Consider the following 24,382-nt stretch of genomic DNA (forward strand, 5'->3'; position numbering starts at 1 on the left):
CCATGCAAGAAACCTGCAGGATGCAAGGGTCGTCATGGGGGTGGATACTTGTCGTTGGCAAGAGGCAAATTAGGCGGAAGGCATCATCACGAGGGGAAAAGGCCTGCAAGGTGGAAGGGGTGGTCTTGGCTAATGGCAAGTATGAGCCACATGGACTATTGTATCATAGGGCAGCTCCAATAGCAGCTCATAGCCAACGACAGGAAGATAAGGAGCCTACGAGGTGAAAGTGGGAGGTAGTGAGTGGGTCTAGCAGAGGGAAGCACCCTTAGTAGCTATATAGATAGGGCAGGTGGAGTGCTATACAGCAACGTGCAAAAGGTAACAATGGGTGGCTTCATGAACAACAACATACAATAGCATGCAGCAACTATGCAAGGATGGTTAATGGCATGCATCGCTCGATGAGGGTCTCTTCTCACAATATCCAAGTACTGTCCAATGCCCGTCAAAACTAACACCCATTAGGTATTTTCATCCTCCATTAGGATTAATCCATTCTCCTTCAGCCCATGCTCCTATTCGTTGGCAAGGACAATCAGTGGCAAGAACAATCAGGGCTCACAGTGTTAGCTCCAATGGGTTCTTAATGATGCAAGTTGCATCCACGAAGCTCTTTAGGGCTGTGAGGTAGAGGCATGGGGTCAAGGGGGTAGCCGAAATATCCTTCAAACAAGCCTGGCCTATGGTTGGGCACATTGGACATAGTAAAAGAAGCTGCCCTTGCCTATGATCGATGAGCAACAATGGCTAATGGTCGCAGTGGCAAAAACAACAAGTAGTGGCCGATTGGGAAACATTGTATCTCTAAGAAAACTTAGTAATGGTGCTGTGTAGGCAACCTTTTGAGAATGTGGCCTACCTTTGCAGTGCAACCTATGTTTAATAAGTGGAAATGTGAGCTATCCTTTGAACTATGCTAAACGTAGTGAGGAAATTTTGTCCCAAATTTTGCTATTTTACACCTTCCCTATGCGTTTTTTAAACTATTTACTCTTCCTCTCAACAACCAGTATTTTTGAATTTCCAAGGGGCACAATTGTAAGCTGAGACACTCTCTAACATTGCCTAGGAGATTTTCACCTCCTATTGGCAGCACGGTGCATTGCATCTTTGTGAGTGTGTGTCTGTGCACGCATGTGTTGGCATGGATGGGTGTAGCACTTTGGAAAAACTATGTAGGACCTCAACTTGCATGACGCAACTGCTCGGTTTCTTGCTCTCTTGAGCTATGTGCTCAGTATATGGGGTTGTGGAAAGGAGGTTCCTTCATCTTCGCTTATACAATAGGGAGACTTGGGTGTTATAGGTACAAACTACAGGTTCGACGTTGTATCTCTCTACACATGATGAAGGGGGTGAGAGAAATCTTTTTGGTCATTCAATATGAAATTATTGTTCCAATCATGACGTCTAATCACTAGGCTTCGGGACGATATCTCATGAGTCATGAGTGGTGGCATCTGATTCTTCCTTAACGAGCGGCAGGCTCCATTCTTGTGTGTGTAGCCGCGAAGCTTGAAGAAGGCTTGGCAGTGAGGCCACCTCAAAAGCCGGCAGCTTTTGGGAAATCTACTTCAGCGGCTCTCAATAAGTTTTCGGATCCAAAAGTGGTTTCTTTTGTATGATCAACCTACAATACTTCGATGTCATTTTGTAGGTGATGATGACAATGACCAGAATTGGATCACCCGGCAAGATGTAGGATTGCCCATTAACGAGGGCCTAGCTCGTGGGGGTTTGATAGCCTATAGCTACATCCAATCAATGGTTGTCGACATGGTGTGCAGGAGGCTAAGAGCACGGAGGTGCCTTCATATTCACCTATAGAATAGGGGGGCTTGGGTGTTTATAGTACAACCTATAGGTTTGACGTTGTATCTATCTACATCAATATATCGAGGTTATCCTTCATGAGTGAGAGGGAAATATTGTGCTTTTTGTGACCTGAACAGAGAGAGAGAGAGAGAGAGAGAGAGAGAGAGAGAGAGAGAGAGAGAGAGAGAGAGAGAGAGAGAGAGAGAGAGAGAGAGAGAGAGAGAGGCCACTGAATGCAGCCGGCCATACTAGTGCTAATTATATATTGATGTGGGAAAGAAAATCAATTTATGAAGAGATTGTGACTCAAGGACTATTGGAATACAACAATATGCTTCAAAAGATTAGGCTGACATGGATGCTAGGTGTTGTGTACTTTTGAAAGTTGGACATCAAATCAATTAGCCTCCTACCTAGCATATATATGTAGGTTTCTCTCCTAGCTTAGTGTCTTAAACTAATCTTTAGAGTGTTTCAATGAGACACCATATTCTCACCAAATCCAATCACTCTTGTCACTGCGCTAACAATTTTCTCTTGAGTCTGTTCTCCTCAAGTTCTTCGCAGCCCATCTGCGACCGTTGATCCCACCGTCCCTGGGTCTTAATGACCCCGTGTTAGATAATGCTCTGGACTAGTAGACACGAAGGGAAGGATTAATAGCTCGACACAGAAGGCACTGAAGGCCATTACTCTATGTTAGTTGTGGAAGCATGTGACAATGCATTCCCAAAGCATCTTTAAAGTAGGAGAGGGTGGGCTTAGAAGCTAGGGCTAATTACAAAATTTTATTTGCAATATGATAAGAGCGTGTGTAAATTGGAAGCTGTGAAGCACGTCAAGTCTGCGTGAACACAATTACACTACAAGTTTTAGACATTTTTACACCTATGAAAATTGAGTGTAAATATCACTTTTCTCACTCTAGAGTGTGAAAAACATTTTTTAGACTCAAAAATTTGCCATTTGAATGTAAATATTGTGGTTTTTACACATGAAATTTTTCTACATCTCTTTTTTTACAGTGAAAAAATTACATATACTTTTTTATAGCAATGAAAAAAGAATTTGTAGGTAAAGTTTGTAACTTTCTTATGTGTAAATATTTATACATTAAGCAAGTCCAAGTGTTTTTTTTGCAATGAGTATATTTTCTTACCTTCCAGTAGCATTTCAAGGGTAATTTCTTAATACAAATATAAACAGTGTGAAAAATTTTCAAACATTCATAACCTTCATATATTTTCATCAAATATTTTCATATGTAAAAATTTGACACTCTTATTTGAGCCCCACTTAAATAATTATAAGCAATTATCTTTCACAATAGATATTTTTCTCACCATCTAATTTTTTTTTATGAGGATTGTGTGTAACTACAACCTATGAAAATACCAGCACCCATATTGGAGGTCAAGAGCATGATTTTTTTCTCCTTCCAAGGTGGATGTTTAAGGTGGCGGCTGCTCCTTCCACTGTGGTTTCTCCGTGGAATGATGTCTCTCTTTATACCAATTCCAATGCATATGTGCTTCTCAAGATATACTCCACCACCATATTGTAACTTTGGAAAGGGCTTGACACATGCACAAATCTCTCAACTTCTTGAGGACACCATGTCAAAAGGGCTTCTAACTCAACATGTGAATAGAGAGTATGTCGGCATGATTTAAGTCATCTTCACATTGCTTGATGATGTGGTAGAGAGATTCAACATGACCTCCTATGGCCACCATAGGGTGTGCGACGCTGTTGGGGTGTCTCTCCTTCATACGGGTGGGCAATGTAGAGAGATAATAATGTTTGGGGCTTAAAAACACCAAATTCAAGTCTTGCATGATCTAGTCTTCATGGCTTGTGTTTTTAAATTCTAAAATAATTACCACAAGAAATAATGACATATATCTCTCTTCTTTGTTTACTTTTCATAGCTTCAAATCTTTTCTACTTTTAGGTGAGCACAAATCTCTCTCTCTCCCTCTCTCTCTCTCTCCCTCTAGTTACGAGAGAGAGAGAGAGAGAGAGAGAGAGAGAGAGAGAGAGAGAGAGAGAGAGAGAGAGAGAGAGAGAGAGAGAGCGGGGGGGGATGGGGGGGAAGAGGGAATGGTATACTACACATGGAATTTTGGTGCTATATTACAATCAAAAGGCTCATGTGACACCAAAGCGATAAGTATGGCTACTTAATTTTATGCTTCAAGAAATGGCTCCCCATTATAACCATAACATAAGAAACACAAGTCACAAAAAATGTGGGTCGCTTTGGGGCCATTTTCACCAAAATGAGTATCCAATTGCTATCTACAAAAATTACTCATTGAACTGAGGTTTCTAAAGTGACAAAGTCTTTAAAGGTTGAAAAACTAAGCACTCCAATGAGTGACCCTATGAAGAATTTCTTATTCCTTTCTTAAAACAAGTAGGCATGGAATTTGCATCATTGGCATTTTGAATTAGAGACCATCCATGAAGCACCTCCAAACATGTTTCCAAATCCTGCCACTTACTTTCTCCTTGAACATTCCAATAATATGTGGTTGGATCTCTCCTCAAAAACCCTATCTCAGCTGCTTTTTGTTCTGTATTTATATTGAACACGACAACAAACTTGAAATATGGAGTAGACATGGAGGAGCTGCTTACAACCAATACTACATCCCCTATTTCCATCCATGGTCGTGCACATCCAACCTTGCTAGGTTGTAGAAACCAAGTTCAAAAAATGGTGTCACTCATTTCATATATCACCTTGTTTTGGGTATTGCGCAAGGGTAGAAAGAATCACTTGTGTAGTATGGCACATGTTGGTAAAAGGCACTTCTTTTTGTGAGAAAAATCCACATCATTGATCACTCTCATTCGAGTGACCTTATCAAGTTGAACAGCATCTATTCCATTGCCTCCATTTATAAAATCCCCAATCAAGAACAACTCAATGCCCCTGTTGTGCTTGACAAGAAACATGTGATCTTGCATACACCCCTTGCTTTATTTTGATGTCCTAAATTAGTATTTATGCTTAAAGTGATCACCACATAGTCTTTCGCTTCATATCGCTCGCCGCATATGTATACTTTTGAGTAAGCTTTATATGGATCTTCTTTGCAGGACTTTTCTTCTTGTGATCCATTTTCTTTGCATCCAAACCCTTGGTGGATCTACCTTTCTTTGGTGGCAAAGGAGATTCTGGATCATTTGGGTTTATTGATCTTTCCAAAACCATAGAAACAGCCTTCTCTCTCACCCACGTGACCCAAGACTCTAGATAGTCATGCAACTGAAACAAATAGAAAAAGGAATTAAAGGACATGAGTACATACATACATAGTTAAGAAATTAAAATAAATCAATGGCATATGAGCCACACACTTATAGTGAGTGTAGTCATCTTGCACCTTGACTCAAGATATCTCCATGCATTGGCAAGCACCCTCCATCCACAAGATGTTGAGTCTGTTTGTAAAGGAACTTTTTGATTGTAGTGCTTGAAACCTTCTATATTGTAATTCTTATTTGTGGTACTCACGTGACCAACAATAAGTTTGGCAGCACTACAAGAAGACATCAATCAAAAAGCTACTAATCAAAAACAATGGGCCATCAAGCATAGATCATACTTCATACTTACAGTTTACTTCTCCCATGGATATTTGACAATGAATTCATAAATATAATATCTTTCTCCAAAAGATTGAAGATAATAAGACTCCAATTTCCTCTACAAAAAATAACAATTAGCTAGGAATACCACAAAATGTTAAAAATAACATGTTAGGAGTTAAGATTTACCCTTCAACATAGGGGTATATTATGTAATTGCAGGTCAGCATGTTAAAATCTCTAAAAAAACTTGAAAGGTTTCCTTGCTTGTTAAAAAGGCACTGTGTCACTAGAGGGTCAAGTATGGAAATTTGCATAGCTATAGCCTCTGGAAGATCCCTCATAAGACACCTTAAAAAAAAACACACCCCCCAATGAGGCCCTTGTGCCTGCACATGCACTAATGATTAGCAAAGAGGCAACACATACCTGAGACAGATAAAGAGCACACTGTCATCAAGCTCAATGTTGGGGTTTACAAGCATACTTGTGTCTTGAGGGAATATATCCAAGTACACCTCATCATCTTTAAACAAGGAGACATCCACCACCATTTGGCCTGTAACTTTTTCATAAAGCAGAGAGTTGGAATCTCTTAAAATTTTTGCTTGCTCTTTAAGGATAGCATCCTCTGATATCATGTGTTGCTCCCTCTCAACCTCCTTTCCTGCTTTGATATCCTGGGGCTTTCTTGTCTCATACTCATGTGTAACATCCTCAATGACAACCCTTGAATCTTTCTACTCCCTGGAAGGCTTTAAGATCCTCACTAGGAATAAGCTCAAGAGCCTTATCAAGCTTCTACCTCAGCCTTGACACAAGCACAAAATCTTTTCTCATAATTGTGACCCTGTGAGAAAATGCAGGTGCAATGTAGCTATCATTCATAAAGTCTATGAGAAAATCCTTAGTAGCTTCCTGAAGGCACATCAAAGCTTGAGATTGCCACCTTATTGAGACAAAAGTTTTGATATTCATCATGCTCACAAGTCTATCTGATGTCTCTTTGACAACTCTCATGAAAGGTAGCTTTGGAATCAGTAGACAAGTAGACTTTTGTGCTTTTCTTATTTCTCTTAAAGATTTGACTTGATAATTCAACCTTTTTCAAGCAGTGGGCCTCTGACGAGGTTGTGGAGGTGGTTTCTTTGGATCTTCTTTCTCTAAATCATCTTTCTCTGGATCTTTTGGGGCTTGGTAGACTTTTCTTGTAGTCTGTTTCATCCTCGTCATTTGGGTCAAAAAGTACCAAACACCGCACGACGCGATAGCTCGGTCACCCACAGTCTAGAAGTTTTTCGTATCGCGTCGTATGTGAAGCTAATGATCTTGGCAAGGAATCATGGAAGGACACCCGCACGACGCGATAGCCGGGTCACCCAAAGTCTAGAACTTGTCTGTATTGCGCCGTATGTGAAGCTGTTGATCTTGGCAATGAATCATGGAAGGACACCCGTACGACATGATAGTTGGGTCACCCATAGTCTAGAACTTGTCTGTATCGCGTCGTATGTGAACCTGTTGACCTTGGCAAGGAACTCGCACAATGGGGTAGCTGGGTCACCCACAATCTAGAACTTGTTCGTATCGCATCGTATAGGATAGGAATAAGAAGCACTCTGGAAGTGCAAAAAATTGGGCGAGGAGGGGTTGTGGGGGTCGATCGAAATATGCCTAAGGAAAGAGATAAGACTAGCCAAAAGGGGATGTGCGGGTCGTTTAGAAGGTACAACACGATGCGAATGTGTGGTTTGGGGCCCCAGAAGGTGAAAAATGAGCACATGAGAGAGCTTTTTATACAACTGACCATCCGTACGACGACCATTGGAAGCATGCCACGTGGCATGTGTGCATGGATGACACATGTCCATAACGATTATTTTTGGCACCTTATATAAAGCTTGATCTCGACTTTTGTTGGTGTTGTGATTTTATTGGTCCAACACGACGTGAAAATTTCTTTGTTTTACTTCTCTCTCCACTCTACACATCGCTTTGTTCTCTCAAGGTCTCTTCGTCCCGCATGACATGAGGGTACCCGTTTGCAAACTCTGGGTGGGGCCTCTATCGCTTGGTTCGCGCTTCTGTTGGGCTCCAGTAGATAGATCTCACACAACGCGACTGGAAGACTTTGCACGTTGTGTAACGTACCCCTATCACTTGGTTTGGACTGCTCTCTCCATCACTTTGGTGCATGCTTGTCGACCTTCACCTTGTGCCTAGCTAGCTTCACCGATTTGGTTTTTTTTCAACCATACCATGAACGAAGGTCGGGAGGAGATTTAAGAGGATAGTCCAAGTGAGAAGCTCTTGGTTGCTGTGATGGATAGTGGTGACATGGAAGTGTACACCAAAGCATATGAAATATTCAACCCTTTGTTTGATCTTGCAGTCTTGCTAGACAATTTGAACGAATTTTTGTTTTAGAAGAATTCAAAGAGTTTGAAGAGGCTATTGAAGGCAAGTGTTTGGTTTTAGATGGCAAGATTTATTTCCATCTAACGGAATTTACTACCAACTCAATTGAGAAAGGCAAAGTAACAAGGAGGTTTGGAAGATTTTCTAAGAAGTCTTCCTTTGTTTCCACCTACCATTTCTTGTCAATTTACATTCAAAGCCTTGCACCCTTGTTCAAAAAGAAGTTGCCTTTCTTTTCTTTTTGTTCCCTAAAGTTGACATGCAAGGCAAAGCTGATGAAGTGAAAGATACAGATGAAGAGGTAAAAAATTAAACAGTTTCCACAGTTTTGTAGCTTGATAAAAGTGAAATTATAGAAGAGGAGGAAATTGATGTTGCAGTTGAGAAGCAGGAGAGTGCAAATTTTGATGTGGCTCAATTTAGAGCTAGTACTTTCATTGATGAGCCAACAGATGAGGTAGAGGTGTCTGAGGCTTCCCTTACTATTCCAAACCTTCCCTACTTCTATATCAATGAAAAGAGTATATCCCTCTCCATCATATCCTATGTCTACTTAATATGAGGGAGGACTATTGTATTGCAACCATTTTTGAAGCTTTTGAGGTGGCCAAATATTTTATTGACACAGAAGAAGAGTTAAAAGAGTAGTTTTTGGCACTTGATCTTCAGAAATCCAATAAATATTTTCTTCTTGCTCCTGATGTTGAGATGTAGAGAGAAAGAGAGAGAGACGAGACAAGAGACACACCATATACGCTCCCAAAGATTGATTCATATTGAGGACAAGATACAAATATATAGGTGAGACCAAGTTCGGTAGAGTGAGCCATATATAGCTCCAACACCCCCACTCAAACAAAGGTCTCTAGCTTTGGATGAAAAAACCCTTGGGGAGTTCAAGGGAAAAACCCAAGCCCCTATATAATGTGAAATATGAACCAGTGGTGATGATGTGAAAGTGAATTGTGCATCTATGTACAAATATTCAAGTGACTTAGATATCACAAGGTGCAAATGTGGAGTGTGCATAGTGCATGGTACCTAAAAGATTACAATGTCATATGTACAAAGCTATTACAATAGAAAAGAAGCTAATCTAGAAAGAGTGAGGCCGAAGCAACTCCAAGCTCCGAGCGCAAGAGGATGAAACGTGACTCATTGAGGCCTTTGGTCAAAATGTCTGCAATCATCTGGTCACTTGGACAGTGTTCAACCATAATGGTTCCCTTGCGTACTTCATACCTGACATAATGATAATGGATAGCAATGTGCTTTGACTTATTATGTTGAACATAGTCTTTTGCAAGACAAATAGCACTTTGGTTGTCACACCGCAAGGGTGTGCTAGAAAGAGGAGAGTGACCAATATCAACCAGCATTTGTCGAAGCCAAATCAACTCACGAGCTGCAAGTGATGCCGCAACATATTCTGACTCAGTCGTAGAAACTGCAACACAACGTTGTTTCTTGCTGGTCCAAGAAACAAGACAACCATTTATAAAGAAGCAATTTCCACTAGTAGATCGCATAGATAAATGTGAGCTTGCCCAATCTGCATCTGTGTAACCCAAAAGAGAAAGAGATTGCATAGAATCCGATGTGAGTTGTCGTCGATAGACTAAACCAAAATCTGTAGTGCCTTTCAAGTATTTCAATACACGCTTTGCAGCAGACCAATGCTTAAGAGAAGGACATGCAAGATGTTGTCCAAGATAGTTAGCAGCAAACAGAATATGAGGACGAGTGTTCATGCCAACAAACTGAAGACATCCAATCAAGTTAGCATAAGGTTGATTTGTGACAAGTTGACCGCCATTGTCAGAAGTATTCTTTGTAGAGCTCGCAAGACAAGGTGTGTTGGCTGAATGTGCAGATTCCATACCAAATTTTTGAATAGTATCTGCAATAAACTTTGACTGTCGAAGGAATAAAATACCTTTTGTACGGTTCCGTTGGATTTGAATGCCAAGACAAGAGTGAATCTCTCCAAGATCCACCATATTGAATGTTGAAGACAATAAATTTTTCACTTGCTGAAGAAATCCCAAATCATTGGAAACAAGGACGGTATCATCCACATAAAGAGCAAGAATCACAAAACTGCTACCTTGGTGTTTTATGTATAAGTTGGGGTCTGACGAGCAAGAGATGAATCCTTTAGAGGTGAGAAAAAGATCAAATTTTGTATACCAGGCTCGCGAAGCTTGTTTGAGACCATATAGTGCCTTATGGAGTTGAGCAACAAGGTCTTCTTTACCTGGAATAACAAACCCTTTTGGTTGTTCCATATAAATTTCCTCTTCCAAGTCACCATTAAGAAAAGCAGTTCGCACATCCATTTGATGAGCTTCTAAATCAAATTGAACAGCAAATGCCAATAAAACTCGAACACTTGTAATGCGAACAACTGGTGAAAAAGTCTCTTGATAATCTACACCAGCTACTTGGGAGTAACCTTTTGCAACTAAACGCGCCTTGAACTTGTCAAAAGATCCATCTGCTTTTACTTTTGTTTTATACACCCACTTACATTTAATAGTTGTACGACCAGGAGGTAATTCAGTTAGTATCCATGTACCTTTAGAGATAAGAGAATCGTACTCTGCTTCCATAGCCTCTTGCCATTGATCCTTTTGTGGTGAAGAGATAGCTTCATCATAAGTAACGGGATCTTCAGAAGTAGAAAAAGCATTATCAGCAATATCGTCATCATAAACATGACATGAGCCATGTTCAAAATCAATAGGCAGATCAACAAAAATATCAATATCATCATTGGCAACATTTGGAATGGATGGTTGTGAGGAGGAAAGTTGCTCTATAGGAAGAGTTTCATCTTCTGAAAGAAATGGAAAAGCCTGAAGCAATGATTTAGTATCATCAGAATCATCCATGGACCATGAGCCTCCCATAAGCTGTTCGTTAAAAGTAGCATCACGATTCACAATTACTTTCTTGGAGGAAGGGTCATAGAATTTGTAGCCTTTGGAAGTGTCAGAATATCCAATAAAAATAACTTTAAGACCAAGAGCATCAAGCTTTGTTCGTGTTTCTTTGGGAACATGAATATAAGCAATACATCCAAAGGTTCGAAAATGAGATACAGAAGGAATGTCACCTGTCCATGCTGTGATGGGTATCTTACCAGAGGGTGCAGTAGTAGGAAGATGATTCTGAATAAATGTTGCTGTCAAAGTAGCTTCAGCCCAGAAAACACGAGATAAGCCAGAATGAATCAGCATACATCTTATAGCATTGAGAATAGTGCGATTCTTTCGTTCAGCAACACCATTTTGTTGAGGCAAATATGGAATAGTGTGTTCATGATGAATTCCTGTGTAAGCACAATAACTCACAAACTCTCGAGAAACATATTCGCCTCCATTGTCACTACGAAGCTTCTTAAGGCGACGACCAGTTTGAAGTTCCGCAGTCTTGTGGAATTGTTTGAAAATAGATAAGGCTTCAGATTTTTGTCTAAGTAGAAATACAGTCGTATACCTTGAGAAATCATCAATGAAAGTAATGAAGTAGCGATATTGTGATCTCGAAGAAGGTAGAGGTCCACATATATCAGTATGAACAAGATCCAAGATGTCATGAGAATGAGTTGCATTTGAAAGAGGAAAGGGTTTACGATTGTGTTTCCCAAGAGCACAAAATTCACATATTCCCATATGGGGATGGGCTTTAAGATCCATGCCATGAACAAGATCACGACGTTGAAGATCAAGGAGTTTTGAGAAATCAGCATGAACAAAACGGTGATGCCATACTTTGCAATCATGATCACCTGGAGCAGTGACAATATTTGCTACAGCATCGTTGAGAGAGAGTTCAAATAAATTACCGTTTCGAGGAGCAGTGGCTATAGTCTGTCCATATTTCTCAATTCGGCATTTGGTATAATCAAATTCAACAAACAGACCAAGATCAACAAGTCTAGCAACTAAAAGAAGATTACGTTGAAGATCTGGTACATGTAATACTCCTTGCAAAATTTGAGTGGAAGAAGATAAGGTACCAAGATATAAGTCTCCAATACCCTTTACTTGACAAGTAGTATCATCAGCAAGATAAACAACACGTTGAACTGGTAGTGGATGATAGTTATGGAGCCACTTAGACTGATATGTCATATTTCCTGTAGCACCAGAATCGACAATAAAAAGTGATCCATCACGTACATGAAGTATTCTGTCTGGAGCAACTGAACATAGGATGCAGCTTGTTTCTGGTACAATGTTGTTTCGATGTTCAGTAGCATATGCTCTATTCCGATCTGTGTCGAATCGACGCTTATAGCACATACGAGTGGAATGATCAGATCGTCCACAATATTCACAAGAAGAAGAAGAAGAGTCTCTAGATAAACGTGGTTGTTTTGTGGTAATATTGTGTTCTTCATCATATTGACGTGCCCAACAATCATCTTCAGTATGGCCATTTTTGTTGCAGTAAGAACATTGCTTATTAGGAAATTTGAGACGAGAGAAAATATTACCGCGACGGCCACCTCTGCGGTTTCCATCTGTTGTGACTTAGTCTCCTCTTGTGAAATCATAGCTGTATCGTGACCAGCATTCCGACGTTCTTGACGTTGAGAGTATTCAATTAAAGACATGCAAGCTTGGTCGAAATCAAGACCATCTTTATTAGAGAGAATAGTAACAATGTTATCATAAGAAGAGTCCTTCACCGTATCAAGGAGAAGTGTAATCAGTTGCTTTTGTGGAACAGGATCACCGACAGCAACAAGTTGATTAATAATAGATTTGAAAGACTCAATATGTCCCGTCATGGTAGTACCAACTTCATATTGTAAATTGTTAAGCAACCCTCTCAAATAAAGTATTTCTGTAACAGATTTCTTCTGAAAGTTTGCAATAAGGTACTTCCATACGTCATGGGAAGTAGGTAGTTCATACATATCAAGCAAAAGGGAATCAGTAAGAGCAGAAAGAATATACCGACGAGCTGCTTTATCACGTCGTTGCCAATCCGTATAGGAAACATTCTAATCTTCAAATATAGGTCCTTCAGTGATAAGCACGTTATCATTATCCGTATCAACAGGCTGAGGCGGACAAACACGATTTCCAAGAACAACATCAGAGAGTTCATCGCCTTCAAGAATTAACAACATCTTTGCTTTCCAGCCTGGAAATCCTTGACCTTGGAAAGGAGGAACAGAATGTTGGCCAGAAGGAAAGCCGTTGACAAGAATATTCATAGCCATATCTTGTTGCGAGAAGACGTATAAGATAAGATCGCAGAATCTACACACCATATATGGTGAAGTCCGCAATTGAGAATGAGAGAGATATGAGTATTGCATTCTGTCAACGATAAACATAAGAAGGATGCTCAAGGAACGTCCAAAGATGTGAGAGACGTCACCCAAAAAAGACAGGGTAAAGGAGACGTTAATAATAAACGAGTCCTCAAAATAGAGTGGCGTGAGACACAAGATTGATGGCCACAATACGAATAGAAAAAAGCTAAATCTTCTCGAAAAAGTTAACGTCAAAATAAGAAAAACGATCGCGGACGCTTCACGAAGAAGTAGGACGAAGAAAGCTGCGTCAAGCTCTATTGCAGTAAAAACAGCATAACTTTCTGCTGCGAACTCCGATTGACGCAAACCTAGAACTCAAATCGAAGAGCTCGAGGAGACGAACAATTTTTGGATGAAAAGTGCCATTGTGCTATGCTCCATTGCGCTTTTCCCGTTTCTCCAAATTTTGAGCAGAACAGCAAGAAAAATTGAGATGAAGTTCAGGGTGTCATTAACAAGAAAACGTAATCAACGATTAGATTGATTATAAGTAAACGCCACATAAAACACTAATCATATTCTTCTTAACACAAAACAACCACAGTTAACAAGAATCAACGCTCAAAAATAAAATTTGTAACAATTTTTAATCTTACATGCGAATCGCATACACATACTGTTGTCACCATGAATTGAATCTGCGCGTGATCGTTACCGCTCTGATACCATGTTGAGATGTAGAGAGAAAGAGAGAGAGACAAGACAAGTGACACACCATATACGCTCCCAAAGACTGATTCATATTGAGGACAAGATACAAATATATAGGTGAGACCAAGTTCAGTAGAGTGAGCCATATATAGCTCCAACACCTGATGCACTTGCTCTATGCATGAGAAGTGTGGAAGAGGAGAAACCTTCCCTCAAAGATGAGGATTTTGAGAAGAGACTTGTTGATCTTGACATCCAATATTTTGGCAAAGACTTTAAGCTCAAAAAAATTGGAAAGGAAGTTGACATAAGAAAGATGACTGGATCATGCAATCTCCTTCAAGAAAAAGTCATTGCCGAGGATGAGTTAATTGCAAAAAGTAGATTTAGTTTCACCTTGATCTCCCTTCTGAAATCTTTCTTTTTTTTCAAGTTTATTTTAATTACTCATGTTATGTATTGTTTTGCAGATTGAACTCCTTGACAAAGACAATTTTCTTGGGAGAGCTAAAGGCTCAAGAGAGAAAGCAATAGAAGGCACTTCAAGAAGGGATGCCTCCTCTCTCATGCACTACATGCCTACATTGGATAGTGTCACCTTCTTTGCTTTTCACATGCAGTATTCTAAAGATCCTGAGTTGCCAATATTTGCCCTGAAGATATTGTCATGGTTTTTAGGGTACACTCCCCTTCAAATCAATGCAAACAAGATCATGCTACGTGAGAGAGCTACAGCACTTAGAATATTTGGATATGCTACAGGATTCAATGCCTCAAGAGCAAGATACTTTCTTTGCTACTCTAGCTATGCAGCAGCAGCTAAGGAGACAAATGTCAACCTTCTTGGGGGCTATAAAAGAAGAAAGTTTTTGAGATATAGGGGTGACATGCCTAGAGATATGAAAAAAATCAAAAACTGATGTAAATTTGACAATTTTTTGCACCAAAATATCTTATTTGAATTTAAATCTCTTTAGAAAGATTTGGTACAAAGTTTCAAAGTGAAGCATTAATCTCCATCTGTGGTTGAGCAACATGGCTGTTTGATCTCATCCGTTGTAATTGCCTCCTATAGAACCAATTGAATAATTTCTTTAGTGCATTGCTCCTTCTTTGTCCCCCTCACTTTCTCGTACATTTGAAAAAACAAGTCCTCGCTTGATAGTGAGATTTTTCCATCCCCTGCGTATTCCATGTTGCAAGGGGTCCTTGTTTCGCAAAATATGGTCCATGCAGGTATAGAATATGCTAAAAATTTTAAAAAAAGTTAATTGAACTCAATAGGATGCAATGTAAATTACTATCCAGACTTTAGAAAGGAATTGAATACTCACCAAGTAATATGTGATGTCTTTTTCTCCCCAAGCATCTATAATAGCAGTTATTTAAAGCTTTATTGTCTTTTTAATGTCATCTGCATAAGTAGTAGAGCTAGCTTGTTGTTTCAAAACTTTCAAAAAATTATCGAGCTTCTTCCACACTTCCATGCGTTTGTTGGCTACATCTGGTCTACTTTTGACATTGGTTGTTATTACACAAAGATCCTTCCAGTAGTTCCACATAGCATCAACTTGTTTGTTATCGTGGTTACTAAAAAATCTTTTGGCTTTTACCCCACCCATTGAAACATCTTGCAAAACATCACCCATTCCTTTTGAAAGAGTAGGATCTTTTTTTCGATGCACTTGACCACCATGAAAACCCATTTGAGAGAGCAAAGCCTCGCATTTTTCTATGCACTCGTTTGCAAGTTTACTTGGCTTAATAGAATATGCATAATCAAGATGGAGTCGAAGCAATTTGTCCAAGATTCTAATCTCTGCATGCATTGTACATATATGTACATTTTTTAAATCTATTGTTAGATTTGGATCCCAACTCATAGAAGACGATGGGTAGTCGATGACGTTCACACTATTTCTCGATGGTGGTTTTCCAACCTCATGTTCTGTAAGCTATCCTTTTGTTCTGAGAGGCGGAAATGAAAAAATAGACCCGGTGGCCTCTACACCATGACTATGCACAATGGCCTCATCATGGGAAATACACAATAGGGGCACCACCTAGCAAGATATGCAGCTAGGACGCATACATATACACAATGAAACATGCCATGGAAAACAATTTCAAGATCCACGTCCAAATGTGGAATGGGGTGGTCAGAGAATAAGGTGAGAGGAGTGGTGAGTGAGTGATAATGGGCTCGCTACTCGTGCATGTAGTAAGGAAGATAACGAGGTCAGGGATACATGCAAGTATGCTCATTTCTCATACAAGAGGTGACGAATCCGCACACCTCAAGATGGAAGTAGCAAGATGATAGGAATATGAGAGGGAGAGAGAGAGTGTGTGTGTGGTGGCGAATCCGCACACCTTAACATAAGCAGAAAAAAAAATGGCAAGGAACAAGCATATACCATACTCACAATGAGATGTATCCAAAGCGACACAAAGTATGGCACCAAGATGGAGTGTGTTGATTGCTTGCAAAAGATGAATACAATAGGTAGCGTATGGCAGGAAAATGAGAAGGGAACAAGATCGTAGGAGGCATAATGGAGAGATGGGAGTTGATGGCGAGGAATATCATGAGTGTGTCCACCCTTCTTCTTCTTGAAATTGTGCCTTCAACCCTTAATTACAAGTGGTGTGGAGGTGTGGTTCTCATCTTTTGTGCATGGTGATGGTGATGATGATGGTGTTGTGATTATGTGATTAGGGTTCATGCTACAAGCATGTAGCACAAGAGTGTGTATGGATAGGTGTGTGTGTGTGTTTTTTTTCAAGCGAGCTCTCATGGCCTCCTTATATAGGGAAGGAGGAGAGGATTTAGCAATATTTCTATTTGAGGTGAGTGTCCCACTTTGGTGACTAGAAAAATGGGGTGCATGTGACTGTGGCTCCCATCTTGTCTCCTCATTATTTAAAATACCAGAGTCAATAGAGAGAGAAGATGAGAGAATGTGGGTAGGATGAAGAGGATAGGAGATATTTACAATAGTCTAGCTTTGGCTAGACATAAGCTTATTAGGGAGAGAAGAGGGAGGTAAGAAATTTACAAGAGAGATTGTCAAAGGTGGATAATTGTTGATGAGGATGGATCTTCCAAAAATGGTGATAGAATCACTCTAGACTTGCCAAGAACTCATTAAAAGAGCCTTGTCTCTTGTAATCATGCTTGAAGACTTGTAGAACCATAGCCATTCTAGAGGGAAGAAAATTGGGGATGGCCTGTGTCACCATTACACGAGAAAACTGGGGTCCACAACAAAAATCATATCTCCGTGTTCATAACTTCAAAAATTTTGAAAAAAATTGAGCTAAAAGTTGAGATCACGAGCTACATCTTTCATGTTGAACGCTCTTTCAGATTCGGGGTTCTTCTCTACTTAAAAAATTCAGCCAAATAATGTATTATTTGTGGCTGCAAAAGTCTTTTGGTGGTCCCCTTTGAGTGGACTTCTCTCTTGCCTTGAAGTGTAAGCTCCTTCATGTGTATGAAAACATGACCTAGAGTTTTGAAAAGATTGGCAATCATCTAGATGGAGGTATTATTGAAATTTGAAAGTGGGGTTGAGGTTTGAAAATGAAAACTAGTGAATAAAATATTTGGTAGGGTGGATTAATATATATATACATGAAAAATATATTAGAAAATACTAAAATATATAATGTAATTTAGAATATATATATTTAATATTTAAGGTCAAAAGAGATATCAACAAAGAAAGCTCACTTATTTAAGCTACATCGTGATTGATTAGCATAAGTCTTATTTATTTAATAAAGGCTAAAACTTTTGTGAAAAAGGAAAGAAAAATCAAAAGTAACCTATATAATAGGAAATATTTTGCTAAAAGGGCAAAGATATATGGGGGGGTTCCCATGCATGGAAAAGCTTGCCTCAGTTCCAGTGCTTGCCATGCAATATAGACATGGATACTTGGTATTGGCACCTCCACATACACCAAACATGCACTTTAATGCTTTTAGGTCGGTACTCAAGTGCCATTATACAAAAAAGTCACACATGCCATCTACACAGAGTTTTTCACTTGCATTTTGGTCATGTATAACAGAAGGGATATCGGTCTGCAAAAAAGAGCCATTTCAATGTATCGTGATTTTCTACTGGTATTTGAGCTGCTCCAATCCACCAAAGCTCCATTTCTAATTGAGTTTTGTGGTATGGGGAATCAAGCTTACCCTGGATATAGTCCAATGCTCTATTCATAAGGGATATGGATACTCTTTCCATTTTTTGTCATTTTTGAATTTGAGCTTCATCCAATTTCATAACAAATATAAGTTTTCCTTCACAATCTACTTCTTGCATATTATAGTATCTCACCATAGCAGATTCAACATTTTTTATACTCATCCAGGTGTTATTCAAAACATTATACTCAAAAGAAGATTTTTTTTCTGTTTTTCATATGGCATCGTTCCTTCTATATGATAGTACTCTCCTAAATGTTCGGGTATTTCTTCATTTAACAGAGTCCTAACTTTCCCAACATTGTGAGGCCTAGGCAACCCAAAAGCTTTAATCTTGTAATACTTTAAAACCTGAAACCAGGTTTTAGAGATGGCCCTGTAACCCCTTCTACTCACCCCCACTGTGTCACAAACTTCTTGCATTTGAGAAGGTTGGACCAGTAAACCCATATCCTTCAGTAAATTCTGAAATACCAATTTCTTGTGAGTTTGATTTTCAAGAAGTTTCAAAAGGTTCAAAATATCACTTTTGTTCATTACCTCATTCAAAAATCTCACCCTTTCTTGAACATTGGATATATCAAATCCTAAAAGACTAGTCACATGTTCTCTAGTAATCTTTAATCTTTTTTCCTTTGTCTGAACCTTTTGTTAAGTTTACTACATCTCTCATTCATTTTATTCATGCTCTTAATCCTATTGGAGTTTCTTTTAAAGTCTAAAGCTAGTGATTTTCTTGTTTTAGAGATGTTATTTGGTTTTCAAGCTCTAAAATTCTTGTTGCATTTGAAGACAAAACAGTTTTGAGATATTGAATGTAATGTGTATGATCAATGTGTAAATGAGATAGATTAGAACTATGTCCTAGTAATCCATCAACCACATCACCAACAAATCTCATCAAATCATGAGGTGTGTGAAAATATGGATACCTTCCAGTGTTAGGATCTGGTGGATAGAAGCTCTCATCTGTCCATATATCAATGTGTTTCATTCCCTCGTTGCGAAGTTGTTGTGCTTCATTTGCAGTTGTAACTGGTCATTGATAGACACTCCGTGTAGTAGCATATTCTTGGACTAGCTTAATGTTCAAGTGAAACTTGCGGTTATCACTAATGGAAGATGTATTAGTCATTGTAAGTAATGAAGGAGAAGAAAGTATAATGAAAATAACGTAGCAGCAAAACAAGGTACATCAGAGAAGAAGAGAAGAGATAAAGCTCATGAAAGGTCAGAGAAAAAAGAGAGATTGAGTGATTCAAAAGTGGAAACAACTATTTGCCGCCAAGTGAAGTAAATGAGAACAAATTTCGAGCTGAGCCACAAAGGAATGTGAAGAAAACGATATCTTTTTGAATAGTTAGAGATATGTATCTAGATACTCTTTAGGTTGCGTAGGTATGCTTTAAATGACCAAAACGGACAAGTTTGGAGCCATTTTGACCATAAACGGCTCTACTAATTAGTAATTTAACCAATTCCTTACACAACCCTTTTTGAGTCGTTTTTGGCCCTAATGACTCATTGACCAACTACCTTATGAGAAGTATGTTGAGAAGAAGTACCCTCATCCACTCTATCCTAAAAGAAGACACGAACAAAGTTAGAATATTGACATGAAAGAAGAAAAGTAGAAAAGGGTGAAAACATTTCAAGATGAAGAATAACCTTTGTGGATCTTGGAAGCACAGTATCTATAAATTTCCAATCTAGCCAAAAATTTTCAGATTCTTTGTCATCAAACCAAAAAAGAAGGGCTTTTCTCTTATGCTCATCAACTTCCACAATAAAAGAATCCTTCATTCATCAGTCATGTGAGAGCGCAATGACATGGTCACCTGGCTCAAGCCACGGTGGAACATCACCGGGCTTCCCTCTTCGCACAAATCTCCCTCGAACCTTATGCCCACTAACTTCATACATTATCTCCATGTCATTCATAGGAGAACTTAACCAGAAAAATTTATGCTTTAGCCAAGCAAGAGGTTGTACCATGTCGTTACAATTAGTCCTCTCACTTGTGGGTACAAGAGGCATCCCTGTTACCTCGTCCATGATGAAAACGCTTTGAACCAAAGATTCCACAACCATAAATAGCTGAAGTTCTCCTTCTTGTTCATGAAGAAACATTTTCTTCAAACATCCTCTATGAAAAACTACTTCTTTCTCCCATGACTGAGATAGCTTGTCTAAAACAACCACATAATCACCTTGTGCATACTTACATCCACGCAAAAAAGCGTTGAAGTAGAAAACACCCATAGCATTTACATTCTCCAAAGTAAGCAAAGGTGCGTCCTTCCACTTGTAAACCACTAGCAATGACTCCCTCTCATGTGCACTAAGAATAAAAAACTTCTTCTCCTTTCCAGCAACAATAAGACTCTTGTTATCTACCAAGCCTTTACAACTACTTGGAAGGAGCCTAGAACATGCATTCCAACATCCTTGGCTTTCTCTTCTTACGATGCTAACAAAATACAATTCTCATGCCAATCAACGCAACCTGTAGGAGCATCTTGATCTTCATGTCCCCCTGGAAAAACCAAGAAGGAATGCAAAAATACTTATCTCTATCAAAGCATCACACCCCATCCTTCTCAATATTGAATTGTTTCCAAATCCTTGCCAACAAATGACAACAAAAGAATTTGGTATAAGAAATCTCATTCGACTTATTATTGGTGGGTATACTCAAGTAGCCCGAAACACATCTCTCAAAAGAGAAGCACCATAAGCAATCGTGAGACCCATGTCTCAATATGTAATCAATAATTTCACCATTACCTAACAAAACCCACAAACCTAATAAAGATACATACATTTGAGATTGATGTGATTTTCAGAATAGCTTGAAAATGACTCATACCTGCAACATGTTCCAAATGCAAGCTATTTGGACCCTCCCACTCCTCCGACAAGATGCGCCATGAAAGAAAAAGAGATCGACAAACTCTTATGTCATCTTGGGTCCATCCCTTCTCTCTCGTACACCCAAAAAAGATATGTCAAATATCAATGAGAATCTTTCCAAGAACTACATCCTCTTGGGAGATCCCATCGACCACATTCAGGATGTGCAATAGACACCATTGGATGAAATTTTGTCAATTTTCTGCTTTGAATATCTTGTAGTGTCGAGAACGATGTCGTGGCCATCGTCCATATTCAAAATATTATTGGGAATTGACCTCCACCTGTTTCATAGCCTTATCAATCTCTTCTTTCATGGATGTAGAAGCCATTGACACCAGTTTTCTTACGTATTTTTGAAACAAGTTAAGAGACAAGATGTGCATGGAATCATAGACCAAGTCTCTAGAAATGTCAAAACCATATAAGTGATAGAGTCTCCACAGTCTAGACTCCCGGGAAAATCCTCCTTTTCTCAAGGTGTTTTCCTTTTTCTTCTTTTTCATACATCTCTTCGACTTTTTAATTCTACTCCACATCTTCTCCACATGCCTCCTCTTTGGAGGATACCTACCTTGGTACCTGTTTGCATCATACACATAGTAGTCACCCACAAGTGTTTCCTTTGCCTTGTCTTGCCTACAAAAACTCATGCCTCCATCTTTAACTTGCCCAAGTTTACATTGAGTAGGGTGATCTCCCTAGAATAACATGAGCATGCTTCTTAATGTGACTCTCCCACCTTGTATTTTGTCACTGATATCATTGAAAGGATATGCATAATGCATATCAAAACCCTCCACATAAGATCTTTTAAGATCTAAAAGTAAGGGATGTAAGAATGCACCAAGTATATAATTATGCTTTACCTCCAAGTGTCTATGCGAGAGAGGCAAAAACAACACAAGTAAAGATCTCAATACTGATCTTTTGCCCCCATTCATGACCACTATTTCAACTACAACACTATCTTTCATTGTTGTAGATGCGGCTTGGAATCCCAATGTAGCACGGGAGCAAAATTTAGAGGATCCCCCTTAACAACAAAAAGAAACAAAATGTAAGTTGACTACATCGAGCAAAAGGCATAGAGTGTGAATCCACCATATATCATAGACATTATACCTGTATCATCTTTCTCTTGGCACGAACTTCTTTACAAAATTTTGTGCATGCAAACTGATACTCTTCATTTGGATCACTCCATACGAGCTATGGGCTCCTAGACTCCTTAGGAAAATTCCTGTAAGCTTGCTTGCAAAGATCATTACTACATATCATAGGTGCTTCCCAATTTACCGTTCCGGGTTCCAAAACTTTTGATAGACCCTCGTCTTTTCCCCGTCCCAAAATTTTTTGATATGTGAAGAATAGTCACATGCCTTCTTATCCAACCATTGTCCTCTTTCCCTCCACATGGCTAGAAAGTCCTGGAAAAATGTCTCACTAGCACAAAAGAGCCAAAGTTGATCCAAAAACGAGATTATTGAAAAGAAATCATTTCTTTCCTAGTCTTTTGACAGTGTTGGCATCGCTCGCAACACTCTTTGCAATCAGGTACCAAAGATGATGGATTGTCTTTGATACTACAACCACATAACTGTACCCTCATACACGTCCTTTAGGCTAGGTGCAAAAACTTGAGGATCATGGGACATCTCCTCGGTGCCAACACAAAGCTTACACTCCTGAGGAGTCACCATGCCCATCCCTTTGTACATTTGCAATAGTTGCATGGAATGATCTTACCCCCCAATTGTCCATTCCAATTGCTCGGCTTGTGAACTAGGAGGGATGCAAGAGACCTTGCTTGAGAGGTCTTATTTTCTTTCTTCCGTGCATTCACATTCAATCCATCAAATAGAATTTTCAAAAGCTCATCTTGAAATTTAAAAGATGTGCGGTGTTGGTCACATAATGATTGGATGTGTATCACACAATCTAGGATTTACCAATCCAATTTCTTGTCATCCAATGCGCTAGAACTTGGTGGGAGTGACCCAGAGAATGATGCATATCGATCCATGTATAATTGTGCACTGGAAAATTTATCATAACTAATTTTAATCATCACATTTGTGACATGTTTAGCATCACAGAAGCTTTATAAGCCAATTTACTAGCAAAAAAAACTCATCCCCCTTCCAGCAGAACATATACACAAAAAATGAATGCCAAGAAAAGAAAATTTCCTATTATACGTTCCTAGGCCATCACGAGGTGGTCAAAGTGATGCATCATATACCTAGCTAGTCCCAAGCCTCAACAACGTTTCAAGAAAAACATTATGGAAAACAATCTCAAAACATAAATGCATTACTTTCCGCAAGATCTAATTCATGACAGAAAAAATCCAAGAGATCCACCCGATTGACATCGATTCCAAACAATATACATGGTGAACTTGTGCCACCTACATCCTCACAAAACACAATTTCAAAGAGGGAGTGAGAGATTTGGAGTTCTGACCTGTGCTTGCAAGTTGCAACTGCATGCTTATCAATTTGATGAGGGGCGGGTGCACGCTACCTTGGCCAGTGGAAGCTATTGAAGCTAGCACCAAGCGGCAAGTATCCGAGCCCTCGCGTAGCACTGTAGCAAGATGAGTTAGCGACTCAACAATAGAAAACCCGCAAAAGCTGGAGTGCTCTGGTCACTCAACGCAAAAACCTGCAAAAGAGTGCTCTCGGTCAAAAATTCACACTCGATTTAATAATCCAAGTTTCACACCTTTAGGGAAAGCTTTAAGCTATTGCATCGGACACTAGAACGTCCACAATCCACACTACAATTTGTGGTCGTGTCACTTATGAGCTAGTGGTAATTTTCAATATTTTTCAAAAATATTTGAAGGCCTATGAAAATGCATGCCTTGCCAAGAGGAAATAACTTTGCTAGAATAATTGCTAAACACGTCAGATAATTAAGAGGACACGTTAGATAATTAAGAGCATAATCATGATTTTATGTCCCCAGATAATTAAGAGGATGGGTCATCTAAGCCACGTAAAGCCAAGGCCAGAGGAGCATTACGTTTGTAGACGCCCAACGTATTATGAGATATGAGATAGCTTCCATTGTTTGTTTCGAGAGGGGCTACGTCTCCAAATTAGATTACCTCCCTCTATGATAATGACCAAGAACTTTTCCACAACTCATATCATAGAAAGAATACTAAGAAGTCAAAGATAGTATGAGGGCACTACAAGATTAGTGTAGAATATGCCTCCCTGCATGTATGTAGTGCAACAAGCACGTCATGGTGATAATACGTAGATAGTATTGCTTGCAGAGGCACTGGATCTATAATATCAAGATGTGGAAAAATATGAGGGTGGGAGGCTAGGAAAGCATGCGTACTTTGCTAGAATAATTTCTCGATGCGTCACTTTGAATCATGATTAATTGCAGACGCATCATCTCATC

General features: G+C 39.3%; 1 pseudogene; it reads right to left on the reverse strand.

The window, feature by feature from the left end:
• LOC147442323 (uncharacterized) overlaps nucleotides 1-20,921 on the reverse strand; it is a 53,747-nt pseudogene extending 32,826 nt beyond the window's left edge.
• Nucleotides 20,922-24,382: the final 3,461 nt, after the last annotated feature.

The sequence above is a fragment of the Adiantum capillus-veneris genome, chromosome 14 (assembly GCF_014529385.1).
Source record: "Adiantum capillus-veneris isolate H3 chromosome 14, ASM1452938v2, whole genome shotgun sequence".
Classification (NCBI taxonomy): domain Eukaryota; kingdom Viridiplantae; phylum Streptophyta; class Polypodiopsida; order Polypodiales; family Pteridaceae; genus Adiantum; species Adiantum capillus-veneris.